This window comes from Limulus polyphemus, unplaced genomic scaffold (assembly GCF_000517525.1).
Source record: "Limulus polyphemus unplaced genomic scaffold, Limulus_polyphemus-2.1.2 Scaffold289, whole genome shotgun sequence".
NCBI lineage: Eukaryota > Metazoa > Arthropoda > Merostomata > Xiphosura > Limulidae > Limulus > Limulus polyphemus.
The window spans coordinates 632,594-640,945 of record NW_013665899.1 but is presented as its reverse complement, the minus strand read 5'-3'; the positions used below and the strand labels follow the sequence as shown (position 1 = coordinate 640,945).

The following is an 8,352-nucleotide window of genomic DNA, read 5'->3' as shown; positions in this document are numbered from 1 at the left end:
ATGTTGGAAAACTAGCTTTACTCGTAGCCTGAACAAATGTTACATGTTGGAAAACTAGCTTTACTCGTAGCCTGAACAAATGTTACATGTTGGAAAACTAGCTTCACTCGTAGCCTGAACAAATGCTACATGTTGGAAAACTAGCTTTACTCGTAGCCTGAACAAATGTTACATGGAAACTTAGCGCTTCTACCAATGACAATGACGTAACGTTACTTGAAACTTCACTACTGACATAGGCGATACATTAAAAAAACACTATTCAAAACATAAAAATATATTCCACTAATAAGAAATAGCGCTTATCTGTTGCGTATTTAGTTTTATTTTGTCTTTATATAAAATATTACCGACTTGAGCCTAAAATTCCTTTTTTGTACATACCATAACAGAAAACTTAATGGCAAACCGATCAAAGAAATTACTGTAATCCTGCATGTGAACTTATAACTGTGCTACACAAAACATAAAAAAAGATGGAATCATGTTCAAAGGTTTCTGTTCATTTTAAAACCCGTGTGTTACAAAAACCGTTATGTTCTACTAATAGTAGCAAATCAAGCGTTATTACAAACTTAAGGATTAACAAGTAAAGATTACTAAATGTAGATTTTGGTTTAAATCGCGCAAAAGTGTTCTGTTTCAGCGGAAGTAGCGAATCACAAAATATATTAGGCCTTTACATAATTTTTTCTTCACTAAAATTCCCGTTTTGGTGAAGAAAAGAAATTAACAGGTGTCGATTTTCTCAATATGCATTGTTTGTTAGAAACATAGTAAAATGACACCCTCTATTAGATTAAGCTGTTTCTTACGTAGCAAGCACTTCATCTTGTAATGTACACTTGTACGAAAAACATTACTTACCATATTGTCAACATCTAAACACGCACGTCATCTTTGTAATGTACGCTAGTACGAAAAACATTACTTACCATATTGTCAACATCTTAACACGCACGTCATCTTTGTAATGTACACTAGTACGAAAAACATTACTTACCATATTGTCAACATCTAAACACGCACGTCATCTTTGTAAAGTACACTAGTACGAAAAACATTACTTACCATATTGTCAACATCTAAACACGCACGTCATCTTTGTAATGTACACTAGTACGAAAAACATTACTTACCATATTGTCAACATCTAAACACGCACGTCATCTTTGTAATGTAAATCAGTACGAAAAACATTACTTACCATATTGTCAACATCTAAACACGCACGTTATCTTTGTAATGTAAATCAGTACGAAAAACATTACTTACCATATTGTCAACATCTAAACATGTACGTCATCTTTGTAATGGTCATTAGTACGAAAATCAAAACTTAACACATTGTCAACATCTGAGCATGTATTCCACTTTTGTAATGTTCACTAGTACGAAAAACATAACTTACCATATTGTCAACATCTGAGCAAGCATTTCATCTTTATAAAGGTCACTAGTACGAAAAATATAACTTACCATATTATCAGCATCTAAGCAACCACGCTGCCTTTATAATTTGCATTAGTACGAAAAACTTAACTTACCATATTGTTATTGTCTGAGTGTAATGATCGAAAAATAATCCTTAAAACTCATCTTGTGTTATAATCAGATATTAGCTTTTATTATTTCACACAAATCAGATCATGACAGATCTATTGCCTTTCTTTAAAGAATATAACACATAACTTTTGTTCATTATTTCACTTTTTTCGTAAAAAATTCTTATTGTTATACCCACAATACAGAAAACGTTTCAGAAATATATTTATATATATAAAACTATGAATAAGTACTGCAATCGTTAGAGATTTCTCTGCTTAATTAGTATAAACAGTTAGGATTTCCTTGCTTCTCTTCTAATAAATTACACCGAAACGTTATCTTTTATTTTACGAACATAATTTCCCATATTTTTTCATATTTCTTTTCTTTCATGAAACTGTTGTACAACAGAGAAGTGCAGTTTTGAATTTCCTTGCTTCTCTTCTAATAAATTACACCGAAACGTTATCTTTTATTTTATGAAAATAATTTCCCATATTTTTTCATATTTCTTTTCTTTCATGAAACTGTTGAAGTGAGGTCTGTATTTGACCGTTAGGACAACTTTCTCTGTGAACTATACAAATACATGCGGTGCTTTTTTATTTTTGTTTTCGAAAATACTGTATGCATTTAATTAAAGAATATTCTAGAAACACTAAAATGTGAATACTTTTAACCACCTACCCTTCCGTCAGTGCAGTTGAACAATGTCTTTAAAGCAGTTGAACCCTTGTCTGTATCAGCAGAGGTAGCTCACAGGATGAAGACCTTTTCCACTGGCTTTGTTTCTAAGAAATCACCACTTGTTCCCTGCTTATATTTCGCACGAACCTATGCTGGTAAAAAACTTTCCTTGCGTCAACTATCAACCTCAACTTTTTCGTCTTCACTGATTGGCTAACATAGTCAAACGTAGGGGAGGGGCGGGGGTTGCAGCAAACATTGAGAAACTACGCATGCCTGTCTAGCCATATCAATGATGCACTTTATATGTATTTAGAAATGCGAAACGTAAGATGAAGTATTGATCCACCACCACGAGAGGGCGAGCATGCTGACATCGCTTTTAGTTTCAGTAGGTTTTCGGTAAGTACATTCAGATTTCTACCTGTTGCTTTAGTGGATCCTTTAAGTTAACCTGTTCAGAAACGCTGATCTTTATCGATATAATATTTACAGAAAACTGTTTTTGCGTGATCTGTAGCACAACATCTTCGGTTGTTTTTCATAAGTCTTATGTAAGTGACTGAATCTCACAGATAGAAACAATGAAAACATGATCTGAAAATTTCACAGTTGCAAATGTTTTGTATAAAGGGGATTTAAAAATCTTTTATTCTCAACATCATCAAAAGTTCCGTAACTTATAATAGACAGGTGTTTATTTGTCTGTTTAATATCTTTATACTTTTTTTTTGCAAAATTGAGGATAAACAAGAGTATTTCATAGGCATCATCGAAACCTTGGTCGTAATAAATGACGTATTCGTGAAACGTACAATTGTCTTGTTTTTCCTCAATTCAATTTTCCTCATGGAGTTTCAAGTATCGATCATGTTTATACTTTTTAATAATGTTATATCGATTTAATGCTTTAGTGTATATCTGCTAAATATTTTCTCGTTATCTTAAAGCGTTAGGTAGTCCTTTTGTTTGTTTTTGAATTGCGCGCAAAGCTACACGAGCTCTATCTGCGCTAGCCGTCCCTAATTTAACAGTGTAAAACTAGAGGTAAGGCAGCTAGTCATCACCACCCACCGCCAACCCTTGGGCTACTTTTTTTACCAACGAATAGTGGGATTGACCATTACATTTTAACGCCCCCACGGCTGAAAGGGCGAGCATGTTTGGTGTGATGGGGATTCGAACCCGCCACCCTCTGATTGCGAGTCGAGCGCCCTAACCACCTGGCCATGCCGGGCATATTCCTTTTGAATATTTGTTTTACGCCGTTTTAACCCGCTTTTGTAAGTTTACATTGGACGGGTTACATTATATGGCAACTATTAAATAATATCTAGTAAAAAACTGGCACTGTTATGGGGGATTTAACTCATATAGTACCTACGTTTTGAATGTTAATGTAAAACATAAGTTATTTTTCGTAGGCTTTACGTTTTGCGGCTATAATTAATTTTAACACTTTACCCCCCCCCCCACAATTTTGTGTCCAAAGTATTGTTTATATGTCATTTTAGTCCTTGAATTTACGTTGCTTAGAATACTGTTCATAAATCACTTTAGTTGATGAGTTACCCGGTAGGACAGCGTTAAGTTTACGTGTTCGCCAATCAGTCCAATAAGGCTATGCTCTAAAAGAAACAAATTTAGTCATTGCTATTTATATCCATCATCGCCTTTGACAGTACACTAGTCTTCAGAATAATGTCCATAAGTCACTCTAGTCACTGTACAAACGCGGTTAATATTACAGTTTATAAGTAGTTCATTTTAACACCATCAGACCTATCTATTTAAGCTATTAGGCCTAGTAAGATTTTTTCTTATTATTTGAAATTCCCTTTATCTTGAAAGCGTAATGGTGAAAAGAAAACAAGAAACAAATACCATGCAAACATTTACTCCACATTAACTTCCTGATCAAGAGGAGCAAGCACTGTTGTAGGTTTCGTCTTCATTCATCTAATGAGTTATGCTAATGAGCAATCCAACTAATATCTCTCTGAATTCATTGCTCTGTTTATCTGCAGGTTTAAAAAGATGCGGAAACAAAAACTGGGTCATGAATTAAGAGATAAAATTAGACAATATTCGTCAAAACAATTAAATATTCATTTCCCCCCACCCCACCCCAAAAATATTCTGGAATGTATATATTTTTTTTTACTATACTCGATCCATCTTTATTTATGTACTCCAAAATATAATCAATAACTATTCGTGTTTATTTCTTAAAGTGAGAAAAATGTGAAATAAAACTGCAACCCTTTTCAATAGGCTTTGGAAATGTGTTAGCCTTCCACATACCCTCAGTTTATTCAAACTCCAAGCTGCAGTTTAGATTTGAGGATCATAAGTCAGGTCTAACAGGTGTTTTCTGTGTATTCTTCAGAAGGTAATCATATATTCAATTCTGTCCGATTAGAAGTAAGATGGGACAATCTTGTATTTGATTCTAGGACATAAAAGATGACTGTAACTTGTTCGACGTATATTAATAATGTTTGGTTAGGCGATAGGGAATGGCAAGAAGTTGTAAACTTGTGATTACAAGGGTAAATTTCCTATAAAAGTGTTTTCCTAGTGTCCTGTAACTTTGATTGCCCATGCTTTTCTGAGTACATTGATGTCCATAAAACTTTAGGATCATAGGCCAAAATATACAATGCAACGAGATAACGTTGTTGATTTGTCCAAAAGATCTTGTGGGGAAAAAAATGTTTTATTAAAGTTTGTCATTATCTGTAGGAAAAGTAAACAGAAACGTGATCACCTGAAATCCGAGTTTCAGTTACACAATTTAATAGATTTTATGATTCTTCGGATTTTTCACAATATCATATCTTACAGTGTTATACTATATTCTATACATCTAATGGGAAGTTAGAGCTCAGGAATCTCTGAATATACATTTCTGTTTAACAGAGTACAAATATGAATGATATTGTTAATTACGTTGGTCACACTTAATACTTATGATATTAAGTTGTTAAAAAACAATTTTCAATTCAGTATAATTTTTAGAATGTTATATATATCTGAGCCGGACATGGACTAGCGTCCACCGTGCCTGGTTGCGGATCAAAGGTTCGAGCCTTGACTATACTGAACACGCTTCGCACTTTCTACTGTGGCGCGTTATAAAGTGAAAATCAACCCCACTATTCGATTAAAAGTGGCTTCCTCGGCGACGGGATCTGTTGACCGACTGCCTCCTTATGGCCAGTAGTTCAGTATTAGGACAGCTATACTTGAGCACTAGAATCCCTGACTTACCGTTAGGCCATTAGTGATTTAAAGATGTCGTTTGGGCTGTAAGTGTGTGTGTCGTATTTTAAGAACATTTACATACTGTTTGTTTTATACATTTTATACTGTGAAACATCTATAGTTAATTCTTTGTTTGACCAACATATTAAAGGTTCAGTTTTGAATGAATTACTTATATAACGTTATACAAAATGGTGATTTTAATCAACAAATAACGTGCGACAATGTACAATAATAATGAAATATTAACCTAAACTTATGGATCTTGATGATGCCAATGATGAAACTAATATTTAAATTACGAAAGCTTTAATAAGAGTTGATAAAAGTTAAAACACTGTTGCGAGATTAAGTATTCACTAAAATTGAAATTCAAACCATAAAATAAATGAAGTGATAATTAAGACAGTGATATATTTGCTAGAACATTTATTATAAAATTATAGGATCGTTTAAAGCCAAGTGGGAATGATAAATCAGTAATTGATGGATAGTATACCCTTATAAATAAGGCTTTTAATCTCATTTCTTGTTCATTGTGTAGACTCGATTCCTAGATATTTAACGACGACACATCCTCGTGCACTTAAGCGTAGACACCGCTAGGAGGAGGGCCTACTCTTCACAAACTCAAACTACCGATTTGTTTTTATACTGTTTACTACCGGTGGGGTTCACATATTGCCTCCTGTTACTGTTATGTTCTTGCTTGTTACAACATACAGTGTTAAGAACTGTAATGTTTATTGGAGATTTTTAAAACATTTTTTTTTCCGGTAGAAATATTACATAATTACACATATTAATTACACATAATTACACATACACTTCTATAAAACCTTATACTTAGGTTTATATATTTTTCCACAAGTAACCGAAGAAAACGTACAATCCTTATTTGTTATTACAACAGCCAACTATTGTGGCAACGTGTCTCTGGATGCAGCTTTTGTTATTGTTGTTACCACACATAATGTTAGGTATTATGCTACAAGGAAGTAATAGTGTATTCGAGAATGTATGAAATGTCATTTGTTTTAGCAGATATTTCACGAGTTTTCAAGAAAGTTCTACCACAGCTCGTGAAGCAGTATCACACTTGTGAATTACTTTCGCGCGCTCTGAGCTTCCAAGAGTTTAGTCTCGTTATGTTTCTCCTATGTAACGTTTTCCGCACTATTACATGTTTTTTCACTACATTTTTCTCGTGTCATGCTTCTCTTAAGCATTGTTGAGCATTTAAACAGTTTTTGTTGTTGTTCTTGCTAGCTGTATCCTCAAATAAACCGAGATCAAAAGAAAGAATATTTAAGTGTTGCTTTTTTCTCGAGGTTTAGAATATTTTATGAGTTAATATACTGGTAAAAAGTACTGAGTTTGTGTGCGTAACAGGTTTATCTTGCGACTGCGTAATAATGATAATATAGTTCAGTTTATTATCATTTTTATTGATATATATTTCGTCGACGTTAAGTTTTGGAAGACTAAAGTTTGAGCTGCGATGTCCGCTGAACGCTCCCTTCACATATATTGTAACAATAATAATTAGTCTCTTGTTCGTTTCAGATTCTGACAGTGCCCTTGTGGCTTTGACTGCTACAAACCAGCTGCTCTCCTTCTGATTATTAGTTCCAAAATTAAGGACGGTCATACCTGAACTCTAAGGATTTATGGCCTGGTCGTTTAGCCAATGTGCTCATAGGGTGCCACTCAGCTTGAAAACACCAGTTTATCATAGGGTGTTATCGTTATATGACTTTAAGTAGATAATTAAAATTAATGCACACAAAACACAACTCATATTATTTGCAAAATCGTACAAAACAAGCAAATTAATACCACAGTTATACCTAGACGGGACTCTCTTACAGGTAGCAGCATCAGCAAAATTCTTAGGGATTACATTGACTCAAAATTAAACTGGTAACCACACATTAATAGCATAAAAATCAGAATTTGGAAAAGAGCGAGTTATCTAAGCTAGGCTAACTGAATCCTAGGCACAAACGTAGCTCTATTTTAAAAAGGTTTTGTATGTAAAAATAGGATTATGTGTATGTGTGTATATGACTGCTAAGTGGAACTGTATTGTGAACACGGACTAATAGTATGATCATATATAAGTGAAGCTAGTGAAAATATACGAGTTAATATTACCTCATGAATTCGACATGGCACGGAAAAGGTATGTTCATTAAAACTGTGAACAGTGGACAAAATTTAACATATTGTGAGTAATGAAACAACGTAACAAAGGTATTCGGCAAGAGTGCAAAACAAAATAACAATTTCTGAGAGAGAGGAAGAGGTCTAAGCTGAATCTGATCCTCCCTGGTCCAAAACATGAACCGAATCCCGATGAAGCTGAAAAAGAGATGCGTGTCCTCTTCTCATCAGCACCTCTTGGATTCAAACGAACAAATGAAGTCTTAGCGTTTCATTCTGTTCTTATATAGATACATACATACATACTTACAAAGTACACACATATATATATATATATATATTATACCTCGTAATTAGTGCATTCGTACCTAGGAATATGGCGATAACTTCTGCCCAATTTAAATAACTTGTATTATAAAATGACATAAGTTCCAGTAGACAAGTAAACAAGTCAATGATACCTATAAATAATTTCGCAAGAACGGATTGTCATCGTAAATAAACGTCACCCAGTGTCTTAGCAGTAAAAAAAAAAACAACTAAAAATTTGGAATTCGAGTCCCGCAGCGGACACAGTGCAGATAGCTTCCACGTTATCAATAATAACTTATCTGGGCAATGGTCGTTCACAGATTGTTTGTTTGTAAATTAAGCACAAAGTTACACCTGGGCTATCTGTGCTCT

At 33.9% G+C, this 8,352-nt stretch overlaps 1 protein-coding gene across 2 annotated transcripts in view; it reads right to left on the bottom strand.

The window, feature by feature from the left end:
* Window positions 1–2,354, bottom strand: part of LOC106457075 (prothoracicostatic peptide-like) — a 59,984-nt gene extending 57,630 nt beyond the window's left edge. For both annotated transcript variants that reach the window (XM_013916459.2, XM_022382895.1), the window contains exon 1: window positions 2,236–2,354. The gene's annotated coding sequence lies outside the window, so the exon portion shown is untranslated. The remainder of the gene's footprint in view (window positions 1–2,235) is intronic.
* Between the last annotated feature and the right edge of the window lie 5,998 nt (window positions 2,355–8,352).